The sequence below is a fragment of the Mustela nigripes genome, chromosome 17 (genome assembly GCF_022355385.1).
Source record: "Mustela nigripes isolate SB6536 chromosome 17, MUSNIG.SB6536, whole genome shotgun sequence".
Classification (NCBI taxonomy): Eukaryota; Metazoa; Chordata; class Mammalia; order Carnivora; family Mustelidae; genus Mustela; species Mustela nigripes.
Genome location: NC_081573.1, coordinates 24,026,290 through 24,048,366, shown reverse-complemented (window position 1 = coordinate 24,048,366; position 22,077 = coordinate 24,026,290).

The following is a 22,077-nucleotide window of genomic DNA, read 5'->3' as shown; positions in this document are numbered from 1 at the left end:
TGGTCATGGTGGATAATCTTTTAAATGTACTGTTGGATCCTATTAGCCAGGATCTTGTTGAGAATCTTGGCATCCATATTCATCAGGGATATTGGTCTGAAATTCTCCATTTGGTTGGGGTTTTTGCCTGGTTTGGGGACCAGGGTAATGCTGGCTTCACAAAAAGGGTCTGGAAATTTTCCTTCTGCTTCAATTTTTTGAAACAGCTTCAGGAGAATAGGTATTATTTTTTCTTTGAAAGTTTGGTAGAATTCCCCAGAGAATCTGTCAGGTCTGGGCTCTTTTTTGGGGGGAGGTTTTTGATCACTGCTTCAATCTTGTCACTAGATATCGGTCTATTCAGGTTGTCAGTTTCTTCCTGATTTAGTTTTGGAAGTTTACAGTTTCCAGGAATACATCCATTTCATCTAGTTTGCTTAACTTATTGGCATATAACTGATAATACTTTCTGATGATTGTTTCTATTTCCTTGGTGTTAGTCGTGATCTCTCCTTTTTCATTCATAATTTTATTAATTTGGGTCCTCTCTTTTCGATTAGTTTGGCCAAAGGTTTATCGATCTTATTGATTCTCTCAATTAACCAGCTTCTAGTTTCATTGATGTGTTCTATTGTATCTCTAGTTTCTATCTCATTGATCTCTACTTTAATCTTTATTATTTCCCTTCTTTTGTGTGGGGTTGGCTTAATTTGTTGTTGATTCCCCAGTTCTTTAAGTTGTAAAGACAGTTGGTGTATTCTGAATTTTTCAATTTTTTTGAAGGAGTCTTGGATGGCTATGATTTTCCTCCCTTGGACTGCCGTTGCTGTATCCCATAGGCTTTGGACCAAAGTGTCTTTATTCTCATTGGTTTCCATGAATTGTTTAAGTTCTTCTTTGATTTCCTGGTTGATCCAAACATTCTTTTTTTTTTTTTTAAGACTTTATTCATTTATTTGACAGACAGAGATCACGAGTGGGCAGAGAGGCAGGCAGAGAAACAGGAAGAAACAGGCTCAGAACAGAGAGCCTGATGAGGGGCTTGATGCCAGGACCCTGGGATCATGAACTGAGCTGAAGGCAGAGGCTTTAACCCACTGAGCCACCCAGGTGCCCCTGATCCAAACATTAAGCAAGGTTGTCTTTAGCTTCCAGGAGTTTGAATTCCTTCCAAACTTTTTCTTGTGGTTGAGTTCCAGTTTCAAGGCATTGTGTTCTGAGAATATACAGGGAATAATCTCAGTCTTTTGGTATCTGCTGAGTCATGATTTGCGACCCAGTATGTGGTCTATTATGGAAAAAGTTCCATGTGCACTTAAGAAGAATGTATATTCTGTTGTTTTAGGGTGTAATGTTCTGTATATATCAATGAGGTCCATCTGGTCCAACGTGTCATTCAATGCTCTTGTTTCTTTATTGATTTTCTGCTTGGATGATCTGTCTATTACTGAGAATGGCATGTTAAAATCCCCTACTATTAATGTATTCATATCAATATGACTCTTTATCTTGATTAACATTTGTCTTATGTAGTTGGCTTCTCCTGTATTGGGGGCATAAATATTTACAATTGTTAGATCTTCTTAGTAGATAGGCCCTTTAAGAATGATGTTGTGTCCTTCTGTATCTCTGACCACAGTCTTTAGTTTAACATCTAATTTATCTGATATGAGAATTCCTACCCTAGCCTTCTTTTGAGGCCCATTGGCATGAAAGATGCTTCTCCACCCCTTCACTTTCAGTCTGGATGTATCCTTAGGTTCAAAATGGGTCTTGTAGACAACATATGGATACATTCTTTCATTTTATCCAATCTGCAACCCTGTGCCATTTTATGGGAGTCTTTAGGCTCTTCACATTGAGAGTGATTATTGAGAAATATGTTTTTATTGACATCATGTTGCCTTTGAAGTCTTTGTATAGACTGTTCTGTAAATTTCTGTTCTATGACACTTTAGAGTTCTTCCTTCTTTTATAGTGCCGCCTTTAATATTTCTTTTAGTGCTGGCTTGGTGATCACATACTCTTTTAAACCTTGCCAGTCTTGGAGGCTTTTTATCTCACCATCCATTTTGAATGTCAGCCTTGCTGAATAAAGTATTCTTGGCTGTATGTTCTTCTCATTTAGTGCCCTGAATACATCTTGCCAGCCCTTTCTGGCTTGCCAGGTTTCTGTGGATATGTCTGACATTATTCTTATGGGCCTTCCTCTTGTATGTAAGGAATTGCTTCCTCTAGCTGCTTTCAAGGGCTCCTGTCTAAAATTATGATTCATGAGTTTCACAATCAGGTGTCTCGAGGTCTTTCTAGATTCTATGATCTTGGGGGCAGACCTTTCTGCCTCCAGGACATGAACACTGGTTCCATTATCCAGATTGGGAAAATTTTCATGGAGAATTTGGTCAACTGTATCCTCTAGTCTTCTCTCTTTCTCCTCCCCCTCAAGGATTCCAATAATTCTGATGCTGGAACTTTTCATCGCATCACTTATTTCCCTAATTCTGTTTTCATGGCTTTTAAGCTGTTTGTTCCAGGCCTCCTCCTGATCCTTTCTCTCTATCAGTTTGTCCTCTAGATCACTAATTCTATCTTATGCTTCAGTTATCCTAGCTATTAGAGAATTTAGTTTAGATTGGAACTCATTGATAATATTTTTAACTTCTTCCTAGATGGCTTTCACTTCTGCCCTAATTGATTCTATGTTGTCATTAATGGCATTCTTCAACTTAGCCTTTGCCTGGATAATTGTTAGCCTGAATTCCCTTTCCAGCATACTGTTTATGCCCATATACAATAGCTTTGATGGAGAGGGCACAGTCTCTAAATTTTTTCTCTGTTGGGCATTCCTCCTCCTAGTCATTTTGATGAGACATGGCTGAGGGGATGTGTAGTTGAATGCATCAACCATGATCCAGGCAAGTTGCACCCTGGAACACTTCTGAGCAATCGGGAGTACTTGTTCCACTGGTGTCTTCTGCTCCTGTAGAGATCCAGAAGTTTTTAATCCCACATCTCAGGCTGATTTCATGGGTATTCAGAGTGTTCTGGTAGATAATCAGCTCACTTTAGGGGACCGGTTGAAAAAGTGTCTTCTACTTCTCTGCCATCTTTCCCCCTCTCTTGCATGTGTACATTTTTGATCAAAGTCAGTTTGGAAATCACACCTGGTCCCCTTTGTAGTTGTCTGCCTGATGTTTGGTTTGCATTGCTTCCCTGTGAGCTGGCATGTACTATGTGTGGAGCTCTCATCGCAGTGAGTGCCGCTGACAGCTACCCCCTGTCCTCTTGCCTACTGCATCTCATTTCTAAAGCCAGTTCCTTCTTTGTTGAATTAAACATAACTTCTCCTGTCTCATTTTGATATTGAACATGGTTTTGAACATTTCCCTTTGTCTGGAGCTGCATGGCTCTTGACAGGAGCTATTAGGAATGCTGACAGCGTATGGGGGAGGAGGGCCATGGAGGGCACACAGCAGGGCAGGGATGTAGGGGAATTGATCCTTGGTTGGGCATTTTGGGTTATGGCTGGATGTCCAGCAATCTGGCCCCAAGTCCACCCAAGTGGAGGTGTGGTGCTTTTTGTCCTGAGTAGCTTGATGCCTTACTGAGCCTCTCTAGAGATAGGAGTCAGCAGAGTGCCTGACTCATCCATTCATCTGAGGCTCTTGGGTAGTCTTTTAGAACCTAGGCTATAGCTGTTGTATAGATACCACCATCCCTCAAGGCTTGATCCCAATACCATCTCTTCCAGGCAAGCACAAGTCCACTTGCTCTGTTGAGGAGAGATCCTTCCTTCTTTGTGTTCCCACATCTTTATATCTTGACTTTTCTGAGTATGTGTCCTTTTCAAACTTGTATGGTCTTCAGGAGTCCCTACTATAGCCCCCAAATTCAGTAGCTTAAAACAGCTGTGACTCTTAATTATGAGTCTAGGGCTCAACCAGGCAGATCTGCAGATCAGGGCTAAGCTGAGCTAATCTCCAGTGGGCTGCTCAGGTATCTGTGGTCAGTTGTGGGTCAGCTGGGGACTGATTGGCTTTACCTCACATGTCTAGAATATGGCTAGCTTCAGCTGGAGTGACTGGGGTAGCTGTGCCACATGGTCACTTGTCTTCTAGCAGACTAGCTGGGGTTTGTTCATATGGCAGCATTGGGGTCCAAGACACAGGAAACTCACAATGTCCCTTAAGGCCTAGGCTCAGAACTAACATGTCTGTCACATTTCCTTGCCCTATGGTAGTTGCCAATCAGTCCAGCTTGAAGAGGTGGGGAAATAGGCCATCTTTTGATGGAAGTAGCTACAAAGTGACATTGTAAAGGCATGGGGGCAGGGCACGGTGAAGGACTGTGACCATTTTTGCAATCTACTACAGCAGGGTATAGCAAATGAATAATGTTTTTGGTCACTTTTAACAGTGCCTGACATATGTCCTTTATGTGTATTAACTTCATTGTGTTTCAGTGACCTCATCTTTAACATGGGGATAATAGTACTACTTACTTCATAGCTGCTGGGATTAAGTGATTTATGAAACATGCCTAGGATTATGTGCCTGGAAAGTGCTGGACCTCTGGGACCCAATATAGCACAATGATTGTCTAATTCTTTTTTGTCTTCCACATGGAACTTGACCAGGCCTGTCATAGAGCAGGCTCTTCTAAAATATGTAGCTCATTCAATAAATACATGCAGAAGTGCATCTCTGAAAAAGTACCTGAGAATTTGCAGAATGTCAATCCATTCCACATTTTTTGTGATTTAATTAGCAACAACAACAATTTATCATTGGTAGATTCTGGCAGAGACAAATTGTCTCAGAGATGCGAAGAGGAGGGAAGCACTTCTTCACTTGAGGAGGAAGAGATGGGGCCTTTACAGCCCATATTAGCTGAAAGTTTTGTTCACTTTGATGAATGTGCCAACCTCCCCATAAAACCTTTCATGTTGACTGCAGTCCAAACTGATGTCTCCTTTCAAAGTTTCACACAGCTTATTACCTCAAATGCTGTCTGACACCAACATTCCAAAACAGAAGCAATATCAGGTTAACCTGTAATGTGACACTTCACATGCCACATTCTAGTCTATTAAGTTATATACAATGTATTTTCATATATGCTTATTCACTTACCCATTTGTAAGTTGAATTTTAATTTATCAATTCACCATGCATTGATCCAAATATTCATGCAATCCGTTCATAAATTCATGCACTCACAAATTTACCATTCCTTCCACCATACAAAGCTCCATCTATCCCTGCCTCTATTACTGGAGCTATGTCTTGATTTGTCTGCCCATCTATGCTCCAAGTCATAATCCAAGTCATCAATTTATCCACCTTGCATTCATCAACCATTTAATCCAGGTATCTTTCCTTCCAAATGCCTATCCAAACTTTCCTACTTCAATCTCTTCCTCAATTACTCTATGTATTCCTCCATCCAACTACCCATTTATTTAGTAGCAGTCTCTAATCATTATATCCATCCATCCACACATACATACATACATACATTTATCCTTATACTATCCACCCATTCAAACATCTGTATCTGTTCTCTCCTGTATTTCTATGTATTTTTTTAGTAACATATCTGTCTTTTCCTCAATCTAATCCTTCCTTCCTCTCTCCATCTACTTATTCATAACTACAGTCAAACTTCCATATATTTATCAGTCTATCTACCCTTCTATCTTCTAGTCTTTTCCTCAATCTAATCCTTCCATCCTCTCTCCATCTACTTATTCATAACCACAGTCAAACTTCCATATATTTACCAGTCTATCTACCTTTCTATCATCTATTCTTTTTTCTTTTCATTTTCAATCCTCCATTCCCTTTTCACCTATTTATCTATCCATTCACCCATCCACCCATCTTTCTGTTCATATCTCTTTTTTTTTCCATTTATACTTATTATATTTTGGTCTCCTTTGAGCTTTTTAAAAAAAATTACCTTTTCCCCCCACTTATTAACATATAATGTATCAGTAACCCCAAGGGTACAGGTCTGTGAATCGTGAGGCTTACACACTTCCCAGCACTCACCATAGCACATACCCTCTCCAATGTCCATAACCCAATGCCCCTCTCCCTTCCCACCTCCCCCAGAAACCCTCAGTATGTTTTGTGAGATTAAGAGTCTCTTATAGTTTGTCTCCCTTCCAATCCCATCTTGTTCATTTCTTCCTTTCACTACCCTCCAGACCCCCACTTTGCTCTCAATGTTCATATCTCTTTTTATCCCCACATTAATCCTTCTCTCCATTCATCTACACTTCATTTATCTATCCTTCCTTCCTCCATACCTCTTCCTTCCTTCCATTCATCCATCCCTTCCTCTATACCCTAATGAGAAAGACTATATGCTGTTTTAATGAAGATTCTTATAAAAACTTCTACTGCAGACATTAGTGTGGGTATTTGGGAATATGATAAAGAGAGGAGACAACATATTTGGTTGAACTCTGTGTGTACATGTGTGTGGATGTGAATTTCAGGGGGTGGGTTATATGTGCTATGACCAGCATCATAAAAAAAAATTAGATATATGGGATACCTGGCTGGATCAGTCAGTAGAGACTGTGACTGTTGATCTTGGGGTTGGAAGTTTATGGCCTTCTTTTGGGTGTAGAGATTACTTAAAAATAATACCTTAAAAAATCTTAGATATGGATATATATTCCCCTATTAACTAGGTAATTATAGCCAAGTATGATAAGCATTTTGGTTACATATTACTCAAATTAAACTTTAATCCCCAAGAACACAAAGAGTATATCTATCTTGCCACAACTGTGTCCCAGTAGTTTTCAGAGTGTCTGGCCTCTACTGGATAGTTAATGAAAGTTTATTGAGTAAAGAAGGTGGGATCTGTGAACATTTTCAGCCCCCATCCTTGGTAAATTATTAGGAATGATTTAGCAAGATATAGTATGGGATGGAGGAAGATTCCTGGTCAAAAGGAAAGAAAGTGGCCCTAGCTCTCCTCCACAGAGCATTACAAATTCTATTGTGAGGGAGTGACTCAGGGCTGCTCTATCACTTTCATTGTTATATTTAACAACTATGTGGTATAAAGACAAATACATATTATACATTTTCTTAAACTTAAAAATTCACTTTTTTTCTTCTGATTTAAAAACATTTTTGTGCACCATTCAATAGTATTGTGGACCCTGGACAATGTGCTCACTGTGCCTAATGGATATATGGGCTCTGGGGTAGCATGGAAATTGCAGTTTGGGCTATAGCAGGAGGCCAGGATTTTCAGAAGCATTTGCCAATAATAACACATCCCTTTATTCCTTCTTCTTTTTAAAACATCTTATTTATTTATTTGAGAGAGAGAGAAGAGTGGGAGTAGGGAAGAAACAGAGGGAAAGGGACAAGCAACTCCAAGCAGGTATTGAGCTGGACGTTGGGCTTGATTCCATGACCCTGAGATCATGACTTTAGCTGAAATCAAGAGTCAGATGCTCAACTGAGCCACCCAGGCACACCCCCACCTCTTTATTTCTTCTACTGAAAAACTCAAGCCATTTTATATGCCTTCCCTTGTCCACAGAAAACATCCTGCTTTTGTGAAGTCTTGGCCAGATGGTCTAAATAATAAACATTAGTCATTGTTGAGGATGATGATGAAAGTAATGATAATGACTTATTTATTATGTATCAGGCACTGTATGAAGTGCATTTTTCAAAACTTTCATATATTGTTGGAATGTGCCAGGGAAACATTGGAACTTCTACATTCTTAAAAGTGTGCCTTTAGTTTCTGAGAAGACTTGGCTCCTCTGTGGCTGCTCACCAAGTACCTGCTTTCAGTCACAGCACCTTCATATCTCTGCAGGGAGCCTTTCCTCACTCATTGAGAGCAGTTAGTGTGGACACATGACCCAAACATGGATAATTACCTTAGTTATTTGTGGATTTTGAATCTTGAGTGAATAATGCTAGAATGCAAAACATCAGTTGGAGGCCCGTTGTTGGAATGAATGAGCTCTGACAACTTTCTAAACTACTACCTGACACCTACACAAGCCCTTCCCTATCTATGCATCACACTGCATGGCTCCCATTCTAATTAAGCCGGGTTCTAGCTCAGCTGATTCTTTCTTTAATTCAAAAGAAAATGACCTTAAAGAAGGACACTGGGTTGCTCAGAGTAAGTTTTTTTTTTTGTTTGTTTGCCATCAAAAAAACTTTTAATTCTCCTAAAGGAAACATAGTTGTAGTGATTGGAATTATTGAAAAGCAAACCCTGGGTCCAAAATGCAGTCACCTAGGCCAGGTTACCAAACTGAGGCTTAATACCTAATGTAACTGCAGTTTCAACCTCCTCTCCCCCTGGAATGCAGTCTTAGCTAGTCAGTTAGGAATTTTCAGTTTGGCATCAAAAGGTAATCTGTTACTTGGGCCTTCTCCACCTCCCAAAGGAAAATGAAGCAATCTACCTAGTAATATTCTTATTCCCAACAGAAGGTGACCACACCAGAAATACTCCTTTATCTGTGTATGACTTCCTTGTCCTGTCTTTATTTTTTTTTTTATTATTTTTTTAAATTTATTTTTTATTTATTTTTGGCATAACAGTATTCATTTTTTTTTCACCACACCCAGTGCTCCATGCAGTCCGTGCCCTCTATAATACCCACCACCTGGTACCGCAACCTCCCACCCACCCACCAATTCAAACCCCTCAGATTGTTTTTTAGAGTCCATAGTCTCTCATGGTTCACCTCCTGTCTTTAAAAACCTTTCCCTTTCTGTAGCCCTTTGGTGCTTCCTTCTACTTTCTATGTGGGATGCTGCCTGACTGGTGAATAGATTAATAAAGACACTTGGATCTTTAAAATTTACTTGGTTGAATTTTTGTTATTTAACAGAATAAGAGTGTATTTTTTTCTTTAACAACAAAAGCTGAAACTCTGCAGGGCCCAAGCCCAAGATCCCATTTAGTTAGAGAGGAGTTCACGGCAAGCCTCCTCAGCTAACGCCCCAGAACAGGAAGATAGGTTTGGAGCTTAGTTTATTTCCATACAAATGGGATTTTAAGTCCTTATCAGGGTAACAGAAACAAAAAAGAATGTCATACAGACACATTTAGGGTAGCCTGGTTAATTCCTTTTTCTTTTGGAACAACTACATTATCAAGATTATGCTTCACTGCCTGTTAGACTTGCTTCTGCTGGGAAGCAGATGAATTGATTTTGAACTTCTTCTGTGATACGCTTAGTGCTTTGTCAGTAAAATTACTGTAATATCTTATGCCATCTGTCATATTCCCTTCTCGCAGCAGGAGCCCTCTCCAACCACAAAGTTCTCAAGCTGAATTTCAATCTTCAGAGTGGTTAGTATTCGAGGCCATATTCTGTGGTGCTCTGCTGGCTGGCTGGGGATGGGGCCGCCAAGTGACTGGTGGCCTGGTTTTTGATTTTCATGCAGGAAGAAGCATCCTTACCCTGGATGGTCTCGGATAGAGGTATTAATGAGCTGAGGCAGTTTTGCAAATATCCCTATTCCTGGAGGCCTGAAGCCTTTAAGGCAGCTGGGCTAGAAAGAGAGTGAGCTGGGTGGGGTGAGTGAGGCATTTACCTGGGATGCAAAATTTAAAAGGGTATCAAAAACTCAGCAAAGAGACCGTGGGTGCCTTGTGCCTCAGCTTAGGTCATGATCCCAGGGTCCTGGGATTGAGCCACCCATTGAGCCCCCTGCTCAGCAGGGAGTCTGCTTCTCCCTCTCTCACTTCCCCTGCTTGTGTCCTCTCTCTCTCTCTCTCTCTGTCAAATAAATAAATAAAATGTTTTTTAAAAAGCTCAGCAAAGACAGATAATATTTTAATGTGATATTTAAAACATTAAAATTAATGCAAAAATATTCATGATGAAGAAAATATCAAACATTTCCATGAAGTCAAGATCAGTAACAGCACTGTGCTGTCATCCTGGGGCCTGAGGCAACAGGGGAAATCAGTGGGGCTGTTCCTGCTCTCTGACGCCACCTCCCACATTTCTGGGCCATTTCCGCACATGGTCTGGGCTTCCAGTTCTGCTTTGTGTACTTCAACCATGAACCTGAACCAACACAGCATATCAAAGTTGATCTGAGGCCCGGTGTGGCTGTGGATATCTTACTTTGCCCTCATGTTGAATTGCTAGTTGAACTAGATATAAAATTCTAAGTTCAAAATTTTTTCTCTCACGACTTTGGATGGATGAAAACACTGGAAGTACATTTGAGTCCTGCTGTTTAAACGTCTATCTTATTCTTGTTCATATTGGAGTGACCTTCCTTTCACTTTGCAGCTTTTAAAGATACTCTTTGTCCCTGATGCCCCCCAAATCAATATATTTTTGTGTGTAGATTTTTCCCCCATTTATCCTTTTTAAGTTCTTTCAATGTACCAACCTGAGGTCCTGAATATTTCTTTTAATTTTGGATTTTCTCATTCATTCTTCTCAAAAATTATCTCCTCCTTTCTCTTAACTTTTGTCTCTCCATGTAGGACACATGGATCTGATCCTTCTGATTTTGTGTGCCACATGTCTCACATTTTATATTGTTTTATCCCTCTCCTTTTCCTAAGAGGGTTTCTCTAAGTCAATGTTTCTCAAATCTGGCTACACATTAGAATCACCTGGGTGCGTTCATAACTCTATACCCTAAACTAATCAAATGAAGCTCTCTGGTGGTGGGTACTTTTGGTTTTCCTAGAGAATTCCAATGTGCAGCCAGTGTTGAGAACCATGTCAGTGCTTCTCAGACTTTAGCATGCATACAGAGCACCTAGGAATCTTGTAAATATGTATATTCAGATTGGGTAGGTCTGGGCGAGGTCTGAGAGTTTGCATTTTAACAAGTTCCCAGATGCTGTTGCTGCTTCTGGTCAGTGGATCATATTCTGAGTAGAAAAATTCTATATGACCTACAAATTCACTAACTCATTTTTTAACAATATCCATTCTACTCTATCTCATCTATGGAACTCTATATTTCTATTATTACAATTTTCATTCTCAGTATTTCTTTTTTAAAAAGATTTTATTTATTTATTTGAGAGAGAGGGGGATAGATTGTATTTATTTATTTGAGAGAGAGAGAGAGAGAAAGAGAGAGAGAGAGAAGGAGGAGGGGGGAGGAACAGAGGAAGAGGGAGAGGCAGACTCCCCACTGAGCAGGGAGTCCAATGCTGGACTCCATCCCAGGACTCTGAGATCATGACCTGAGTCAAAGGCAGATGCTTAATCAACTGAGCCACCCAGGTGCCCCCATTCTCAGTATTTCTAATTATATATTACTTATAATTACTGGTCAATAGCCTTTCATATAACTTTGACTTTATTATGCTTGTTCTAAATCTTTGTTCTGTAGAGTATAGTTTGTTGGTGTGATGTTCTTCATTTACAGAGTGGGACTCCTCAAATGTCTCATTATTTTTCTACTCAGAGTTCACATTCTCCTGGGGCACTTAACTACTTTGGATACTAAATGTATACCATGGAATATATACATTGGTCTAAAGTCCAAGTCCTAGTTCATGTCTCTTCTGGTGAGTTTAGGATGGGGAGTGATGCGGGAAGAGAGGTACCAGGAGAGGGGGATTGACAGTGGAGGAGCAATACTGTGGGGATGAAATTCTGCTGTTACAGTCCAGGTTCTCTCTGACCCCCATCTCATTCTATTCCCCAGACAAAAGTCTCAGTACTTTTTCCACAAACCCGGCTCCGTTCCTAGAGCTGTCTTCCTTGACTTTAATCACCAAAACCTGAGGAGTGGGGCTGAGGAAGTGGGTAATGCACAGGCCAGCAGGTCTACCTGCATCTGGTTTTATATGCTACTACCCAGCCAGGCTCCAGTGATATCACTTCCTCATCATACAGTGCAAGACAGCAAACATCCCAGCCAGACCAGAGGGATAGGCATTGACTGTCCACTGAGTGCTGGGTAGAAAAAGAGCTTTCTCCCAACTATCCCCTGAAGGTGATTTCTGGCCCTTTGTTAGCTGTTTTCTCTACAAATCAGGACCCTAACTTCCCCTGCTTTTCCTGGGTGCTTCTTGTAATTTTTCTTTCAGTGTTTCAGATCCACTGACCGCCACCTCATGGGCTTCTGCAGAAAGAATGTGGTTTCAGACAAGGGAGCCTGCAGCCTGTATGAATTCCTCACCTCAGCAGAACATCTCAGCACATGTCTGCATGTAGACTCAACTTGACTTGGGGCATATCACCAGGCAGCCTGAGCAGGAGCAACCACCAGAACCATAGTCCCAACCACAGCCATCAGCCATGGGAACAGTGATGACCATGAGCCAGCCTCTACCTAAATGGAGCTTATAAACTGGTCAGGGAGGCAGTCAGGTAATTATGGGTGGAATGTGATATCACCACAGGAGGTGTTCATGGAACACATAGGAGCATCAGTCCCAAGCTCGTGTATGAGTGGGTGTCACAGTCATTATGAACATCACAGGAGACTTGCCTGGAGAAGATGATACCAAAACTGATACCTGAAAGATGATTTGCAGGGAACGGTCTTCTGGGTAGAAAAAATGGCATAGGCAAAGGCCAGGAAGTCAGAAAGAGCACAGTATGTTTGGAAAACTAGAAGGAGAAGATGAATCTGCAATTAGGAGGTAAGTAAGGCAGGGTCACACAAATGCAGGGAAGATTTCGTCTTCATTTAAACTTTTGATATTTTATTTAACCTGAATTTCTTTGCATTAGTTTTGATTTTTAAATGTATTACATTAAAGTAGTATTATTCTTATTTACTGACTTTTTTTCTTTTTTTTTTTTTTTTCTTTTTTTTGCTGCCCCTTTCAGTTAAGCCTCTGCGTCAAGTGCTTCATTTACTTCACCTTAGTCTGGTAGTTAAGCATGGTTGCAGTAGCGACTTCTGAAGGGGTCAAATGGTGAAAGACGAAGCTGGCACAGAGCAGAGGCCAGATGAGGATGAACTGCATGCCTCACCAAAGAATTTGACTTCATGTTTCAATTCTGTTTGAAGCTATCCAGTGGTGCACGGTTGTCCTTGAGGAGTCCAACTTGGGCTTGCAGAGTTCACATTGATTGCAAGAGGTCAAAGGGAGCAGGCTGGAGATAAATTTTTCCTTGTTCCACTGACTATCTCCAAAGGAGACACTTGTTCCATCCTCTGGCAGGTGAGCTGTCTGGGCTTGGATGTCACCACCCCCAAAGGGGCCTGCGTGTAGCTCTTATTTCTCATTGCCCATTTTCTTGCAATGTGTATAAAGTGGATGCAAGATTTGCTCATTGATTAATGGATCGTTGGGGGCTCCATCTTTCTCACACTGCCTTTCTTGTTGTAGAGGGTCTGTTAAAAGAATATCAATGAGGTTGTTAATGTAGCAATCAGGATTTTCTGGTGGAACCAAAGCTTTGAGAATCAATAAAACATTAAAAAAGGTTAAACACTTTATTGGATAAGTCAGAACATATTCCTTAGTTAATGATACAGCTTTGGGGGAAAATGGAATATGAATAGGCAAGGTAATATCACTCTATAATGGGAAAACACTACATAAAAGGATTATATTATCACTCTGATACTTGAATTCAGTGTGTACACTCATTATGATTAAAGTCGGAATAGCAGGATGAGGTCTCCACAGGGAAAGTAACAAGATGGTTGTGAGATGAGAATGCTATGGCGCTCTGGTGCATTTGCTGGTTGTGTGACCTCAGGCAAACCATTTGATTTAATTTTTGTAAGCCTCAGTTTCATCATCTTAGAGATGGGGTTAATGTACTATGTTCTGCTCTCTCATGGGACCGTTATGAAGATATAATGGAATGGAAGTTAACAAGTACCCTATGCCTATTAGAGCTTTAGTCTGTATTCATGTATTCACACTAATTGAGTAATAATCTCAGGGAATAATCTCTGAGCATGTAGAGGAAGCAGAGAAAGAAGCTGCAGAGCACCATAGCTGCACTGGTGGGGGTCCATTGTCCGGCACCTCTGATTGGTTCCTTAATGGGTAAGAATTGCTGCTTTCACGCATTTTCTCTAGGATTCTTATGTGCTTCCATCTACAGGGTCTTACTCACTTACTACCTTCTAGAAAGCACTGCTTCTTGGTTTACAAACCCCACCCATCCTTAGGGGCCAGTTAAAGCGTAAGAGTTGGGGGTATGTTCCTGCCCATCTCCTCCACCTTCTAAAAGCCAGGAGGTGTTTGTGGAAGCATGACAGACCTTTCAAAAGTACATGGTTCTAAAGACATTAATTGGAAAATATAAGTTCTTATCTAAGACATTGTTCAGGAGGAGAAATTTCAAGATATTTTAGAAAACAAAACAAAACAAATCCATTAGCAAGTTGGAAAAAACTCAACATCAGTAAGACTTCAGTTCTGTCCTGCCCCTCCTAACATTGTCATCCCACTGTGTCTGTGAAGTGTGAAGCTTAGTGCTCTCCTACCTCTTCTAGAGGCCGTCCCCAACCGTTCCAGTCCACAATGACCTCTGCACTCTTTAGGCACTAAATTTTACAATTTAGTCCTGAAGGTGACACAATTCTGAATGAATCCCTGTGTCAAGCCTGAGCCTTAGTTTTCTAAAGGAGACTGGGAGTTCTCTGAGGCAGGAATGAATCTTCTTTTCCATCCCCCACAGTGAGGCAGGACAATGCCTCTCTAAGCACATGTTAACCAATAGCCTGAAAAGACCCTAGTCTTCCCAACGACTTTCTATGGAAAACATTTCTGGAAGTATTGCTGTTAGAAATCACAGCAGAAAGGTTGTGCTACATTGTGATTCTTTAGCATGTCAGAAAGCTGACTTTAGGGTGGGAAAACACAAAGGGACAAGGACGGGCACTTGAGCTTCACGCTTAACAAGACAAAGATGATATAAGCTTTAGGAACAACATGGTCTGAGGTTGCAGAACAGGACAGTTGCAGAGGAAGCTCCCTAAAGCTATGGGATAATACAGCAGTGTGGGAGGAAGCATGAGGGAAATGCCTCATTTCTGGAAGGAAGAGAGGCTTAGAGGTGGGCAAACTGCCCGGGCTGGGAAGAGTCCCAAGGCATTGCTCAGCCTTATGTCTGCTTTTGATTGAAGGCCCAATAGGACTCCAGGTTTGGTTGGCTTGCGTAAAGGCAGAGCATTCCACCACTACGGTGGGGTGCATTCCTTCATTCAGAAACACAATTGATTTACCAGTGAGCAAAACAGACAAGAGTCCTGCTGCCACAGAGCTCCGATTCTCATGGGGAGACAATAAACCAACAAACATGAAGTGAGACCATCTCAGAGTGCTACAAAGGAAACCAACCAGGCTGGTGTTACTGTGATTGGAAGGTCAGAGATCTTTCTGAGGAGGCTCCATGGAAGCCAAGGCTGAGTGATGTGAGGGGTTGAGCCTGCAGCTATCTGGGAAAGAAGAGTCTTTTTATGCATTGAAGAGGAAGGGATGAGGCCCCAGGCAAGGATGAGCTGGGTTTTTTTCCAGTGTTGCAAGGAACAGGAATGAGGTCAGTGTAGCTGGGAGGGACAAGGAGGGAGGGAGAGAGAGACAAACAGAGACAGAGACAGACAGAGACAGAGAGAAATCAGGGAAAGACTGGGGAGAGAGAAAGAGAGAGAGAAAGAGAGAAAGAGAGAGAGAGAGAAGGGTTGGCCCAGGCACCCATTCCAGGATTATTCTGGTTACTGAGTGGAGAAGGGTAAAACAGGCGAGTGATAATAGGGACCTGGGCCAGGGTGACTCTCCTTCTTCACCCACCTGAACCCACCCCATTTGCAGCTCCCTTTTCCTATGAGCTTTGCCAGGCACTGCAAAGAGGCTCGGGGATCTGACCATAGCCCTCGCTGCTTCAAGGGCTGTGGTCAGATCCCCAAGCCTCTGATCTCCAGCCCGCTTATCTGCAAAAGAGAATTGGCAACAGCATCTTCTTTATAAGGTGCCAGCGAAGGACATTAGAGCACATCTGCACCAGGGATGGGAATAAGAAGAACCAGAGGTAAGGTGACAGCTTTTGATTCTCTATTCCACATTTCTCCCATATCATGGTGTTTCTGAGATCAGGATGTGCCTTAGAATTGTGTACATTTAATGTATGTTTGGGAAGCTCATCTAAAAATTAATATCATCCTAGAATTGGTGAAATATAGTGTTATGAACCCACTCTGCTCATGCTAATCTCTACGTTTGCTCTCCCCTCTACCTTTTGCAAGCTTGCCATCCATCAGGGCCCTCCCTCTCCTAGCAGGCCTCCTTGATTCCCATCCCATGGAGGCCACCTTTGGGCTCTCCCGGCTTTGAGAGTGCTCACTCTCTGGGCTCCCCAGTGTGAGGTTACTGGTCTTCCAGGGTGGGACCTCAGACCTTTTTGCCATTTCTCACCAATACTGAGCCCCCAGTAGGTGACTGAGAATGGAGAAGCCTCTGGCGAAGAGTCCTTACTCAGGTCTATGTCCTGGGAGCTGCTCCTGTCAGGAGCTGTGCTCCAGTCTATAGCCTTCCTGATGCTTTGCCAGTCTTTCCAGCTGCTAATATTAACCCTGCCTCCAACATCAGGGGAAGAGTGGGTCCCCTTCCTTCCTAGAATCGAGACAGACTTATGAAGAAGCACCACCCCGTGACGGCCATTTCCATCTGACATTGGGTTTGCTTTCATATTGTTCTTCTAGTGTCTTTTCATGAGAGTCTAATAGGCATCATATCAACAAATTTCCTTTAAAAACCCTAGGGAAGGGGCACCTGGGTGGCTTAAAGGTTGATTAAAGCCTCTGCCTTTGGCTCAGGCCATGATCTCAGGGTCTTGGGATCGAGCCCTACATCGGGCTCTTTGCTCAGCAATGAGCCTGCTTCCCCCTCTCTCTCTGCCTGCCTCTCTGCCTCCTTGTGATCTCTCTCTCTCTCTCAAATAAATAAATAAATAAATAAAAATCTCTAAAACAAAAACAAAAACAAAAAACCCTAGGGAAAACGTTATGTGCTGCTGGCCATCTCCCAGCTTCTCTCTGTCCATAGAGATGGTAATTTTAAGTGCTTTCTGTTGATTCCCATTGAAGTTGATGTGACACTGAGTTCTCAGTGATCAAGAAAGGCTTCCTGCAAAAGGTTGAGGAACAAAATTCTCAGAGTGGGAAATTCTGAAGGGACTGTTCAGGGAGTATAGAAAAACGAATCACAGTTTCTATTGCTATGGGAGGGAGGTTTCAAATGGACAGATAAGGTTGGCCTCACCTCTGCTTTCCTTTCCTGCCATGAATGTGGATGTGATGTTTGAGCTGTGGCAGCCACCTTGTGACAATGAGCAATTATTGTATGTGGAAGGTTATACCAAATCCTCATGGCAACCCTATGAGGTGAAAGCTGTTATCTGCTCCATTTTACAAATAAGGAACCCAGGCCTCTGAGAGTGGAAAAGCACACAGGTTTTGAAGTAGAGATGGAATTTGAGCCCAGGTTCGGACCCCAGAGTCAGTGCTATTAACTATAAACTCTACATTTGTCATCAAAGCTGTGGACAGCAGAAGGCAGAGGGGGCTCCAGCTTCATGGCAGCCACTCCCTGTCTGTGCTGGTGTGCTGCTCAATTTCTTTCTTCCTTTCTTTATCTGAGAACAGGTGAGGTGAAAGTGGAAAACGGGAGCAGAGCATGTTGGGAGAATCCCTGTGAGGTTGACATTTAATCATTTGTCTGTTTAACTCCAGCAAGTGAGGGTGCAAATGCAGCCCAAGGTGTGTTCTTTTCATAATAAATCAGAGGTGAATGCTCGCAATTCCTTAATTATGTGTATTTTTCTCAGGAAAAGTTTAAGGATCCCAGCAGGTGTCTGCTCTCTGGGCCTCATTATTGTTGACAAAGCCAGGATTTATGTGTTCAGAGCAGCATGTGGCAAAACGTGTGCAAGGACTAGGAGGCTGCTCATGTTTTCCCCTGCTATTAAAATGTCACCTTGGGGTAAATAATACGTGTTAACACACCAGACAAATCTCCCAGGCTTGTTTCTCTTACTTAGTCTGGAAATAATTTAACAGCTTAAACCAACTTCATGACTACATATAGTGAGTTAATTAGCCTTTCTAAAAAAAAGTGACATTTTCACATCATTCTTATTCAATCTCATTTAATTCAACTGTGAACCCACAAATTATTAAAATGAGATATGTTTTCCCAAATCATTGTATTACACAACTCTCATTGCATTGGGAGTCACTGATTTGGCTGCAACAGGGGAAGGAAACTTTTCTCTCTCATGGCCTTGTCATGAGAGACCCTTTGGTACTCATCAGTACTTGATGCATCCTGTCCTTCCTCTTTCAGTTGTCATGGCTACTGGGATTAGGCTCAGCGACCAACACTAAAATCTGCTGCAATAGAATACCTATTCCCATCTCTGCTCACCTGCTTCTCTGCTATAGAGGCTGGAGAGATACGTAGTCATTTTTCCAGACTCTTTTGTATCTGGATCAAGTGATCTGATTCTGTCTAATGAGATATAATTGAAAATGCTGGGGATATTTGGAGGGAAATGTCAAGAAAATATTTTTCTTTCCTGAAAGGAGTGAGACAATAAGGTTGACATTGTCCCTTCTCCTTATTTGCTGTAATGTATGAATATGACTTTTGAGCTACAGCAGCCATCCTGTCATTGGGAGGCAAAACACATGTAGGAGAGAGTCACCATATGAAAGATGATAAAATGAAATGAACTTGGGGTGGGGAAGAGTCAAGATGGAGGAGAAGTAGCAGGCTGAGACGACATCAGGTAGCAGGAGATCAGCTAGATAGTTATCAAACCATTCTGGACACCTAAAAATCCAACAGGAGATCAAAGAGAAGAAGAGCAACAATTCTAGAAACAGAAAACCGACCACTTTCTGAAAGGTAGGACCAGTGGAGAAGTGAATCCAAAGCGATGGAAGATAGACCGTGTGGGGAGGGGCCAGCTCCCGGCAAGTGGCAGAGAAACGGAGTACAAAATCAGGACTTTTAAAAGTCTGCTCCACTGAGGGACATCTTTTCAGGGGCTAAACTGGGGTGAAGCCCACGTGGGGACAGCGTGGCCTCAGGTCCTGTGGGGTCACAGAAGGATCAGGGGTGTCTGAGTGTCACAGAGCTCACAGGTATTAGAGTGGGGAAGCCAGCTACAGAGACAGAGTTGAGGAGTGAGCTCTCAACTCGGGGTTACCTTGAACCATAATCCATGGCACAGGCTGGTGCTCTGTGAGTGGGGTCTCCACAAGATCCGGGGAGACCCCCTGGAAGAGTGCAGGGATCTGTGGGGTTTGGAGACTCCAGGTGGAGCTGTGTGCCAGAGACAGAGATGCTTGGCCACAGAATGGGTGAGCTTGGAGTGCAGCCAGAGGCCAGGGAGATAGGAGTGATTGAGCACTTTTCTCTGAGGGCACACTGAGGAGTGGGGCCCAGAGTTATCCGCTCCTCCAGGCTGGAAATTGGGAGGCCACCATTTTCATTCTCATCCTCCGGAACTCTATGGAAAACATTCAGGGAACAAAAGCTCCCGAAAGTGAACTGGAGCTAATTACTTAGCCTGGCCCCTGGTAAGGGTGGTGCAATTCCGCATGGGGCAGACACTTGAGAATCACTACGACAGGCCCCTCCCCCAGAAGATCAATAAGAAATCCAGCCAAGCCCACATTCACTTACCAAGGATAACAGCAGAATTCCAGAGGAGGAGAAAGCAAAGCAGGAATTCATAGCTTTCTCCCCATGAATCTTTAGTCTTGCAAAGTTAATTAATTAAAAAAAAATTTTTCCTCTGCTAATTTTTTTTAACTTTTACCCTTTCCTCTTTTAACATTTTTTAACTAGTTTATCTTATCTTCATACCTTTATTAAAAAATATTTTTTGAACTTTCATTATTATAGTCATATTTTATCCTTCATTGTATCTGACTTTATTTTTTATACACATAGGGTTTTTTCTTCTAAAAAATTTGGGGTACAACTTCTAATAGATCAAAATACACTCTAAATCTAGCACTGGGCTTGATCTAGTCTCCAGCCCAAGCAAATTCTCTCCACTTTCTTTTTCTTTATTCTCCCAATCAACTTACCTTATCAACTCCATTGTTAGAAATTTTAAAAAAATTTTTTCATCTTTATAGTCATATTCCATCCCTTCATTTTGTTTACCCTTATATGTTTTTCATTCTTTAAAAATTTGGAAGGTAGTTTCTTCTAAGAGACCAAAATACTCCCAAAATTAAGTGGGTGACCCTGTTCTAGTATATAGATATATTATATCTATCTATCTATCTATATATATATATATATAGATTTATATATCTTCTTTTTTATATTATAAAAAGATATATATCTTTTATATATATTTATATATAATATATCTTTATATATAAAGATATATATCTCTTCTTTTTTATATTTTATATCTTCTTTTTTATATTTTTTCTTTGTTTTCTTTAAAAATTTTTTTTTCTGAACTTCTTTTTACGCTGTTCTGCCTCCCCCTCCCCAATTTGGGGTCTCTTCTGATTTGGTTAAAGCACATTTTCCTGGGGTTTTTGCCACCCTTTTACTATTTCATTTGCTTCTTCATATATTCTTATCTGGACAAAATGACAAGGTGGAAAAACTCACCACAAAAAAAACTAAGAGGCAGTACTGAAGGCTAGGGACCTAATCAATACAGACATTGGTAATATGTCAGATCTAGAGTTCAGAATGATGATTCTCAAGGTTCTAGACAGGTTTGAAAAGGTTGGAAGACATTAGGGAAACCCTGTCCAGAGAAGTAAAAGCCCTATCTGGAGAAATAAAAGAACTAAAATCTAACCAAGTTGAAATAAAAAAAAGCTATTAATGAGATGCAATAAAAAATGGAGGCTCTTATACACTTTGGAGTACTATGCCTCCATCAGAAAGGACGAATACCCAACTTTTGTAGCAACATGGACGGGACTGGAAGAGATTATGCTGAGTGAAATAAGTCAAGCAGAGAAAGTCAATTATCATATGGTTTCACTTATTTGTGGAGCATAACAAATAACATGGAGGACATGGGGAGATGGAGAGGATAAGGGAGCTGAGGGAAATTGGAAGGGGAGGTGAACCATGAGAGACTATGGACTCTGAAAAGCAATCTGAGGGTTTTGAAGGGGTGGGGGTGGGAGGTTGGGGGAACCAGGTGGTGGGTATTGGGGAGGGCACGTATTGCATGGAGCACTGGGTGTGGTGCATAAACAATGAATACTGTTACGCTGAAAAGAAATTTTAAAAATGGAGGCTTTTACTGCTAGGATAAATGAGGCAGAAGAAAGAATTAGTGATATAGTAGACATAATGACAGAGAATAAAGAAGCTGAGCAAAAGAGAGACAAACAACTGCTGGACCATGAGGGGAGAATTCGAGAGATAAGTGACACCATAAGATGAAACAACATTAGAACAATTGGGATTCCAGAAGAAGAAAGAGAGAGGGGAGCAGAAGGTATATTGGAGAGAATTATTGTGAGAATTTCCCCACTATGGCAAAGGAAAGCATCAAAATCCAGGAGGTGCAAAGAACACCCCCCTCAAAATCAATAAAAATAGGTCCACACCCCATCATCTAATAGTAAAATTTACAAGTCTTAGTATCAAAGAGAAAATCCTGAAAGCATCCCGGGACAAGAAGTCTGTAACATACAATGCTAATAATATTAGATTGGCAGCAGACTTATCCACAGAGACCTGGAAGACCAGAAAGAGCTGGCATGATATATTCAGAGCACTAAACGAGAAAAACATGCAGTCAGGAATACTATATCCAGCTAGGTTATCATTGAAAATAGAAGGAGAGATAAAAATATTTCAGGACAAACAAATACTGAAAGAATTTGCAAACACCAAACCAGCTCTACAGGAAATATTGAAAGGGGTCCTCTAAGCAAAGAGAGAGCCTAAAAGTAGTAGATCAGAAAGGAACAGAGACAATATACAGTAACAGTCACCTTATAGGCAATACAATGGCAATAAATTCATATCTTTCAATAGTTACCCTGAATGTAAATAGGCTAAATGCCCCAATCAAAAGACAGAGGGAATCAGAATGGATTAAAAAAAAAAAACCATCAATATGCTGCCTACAAG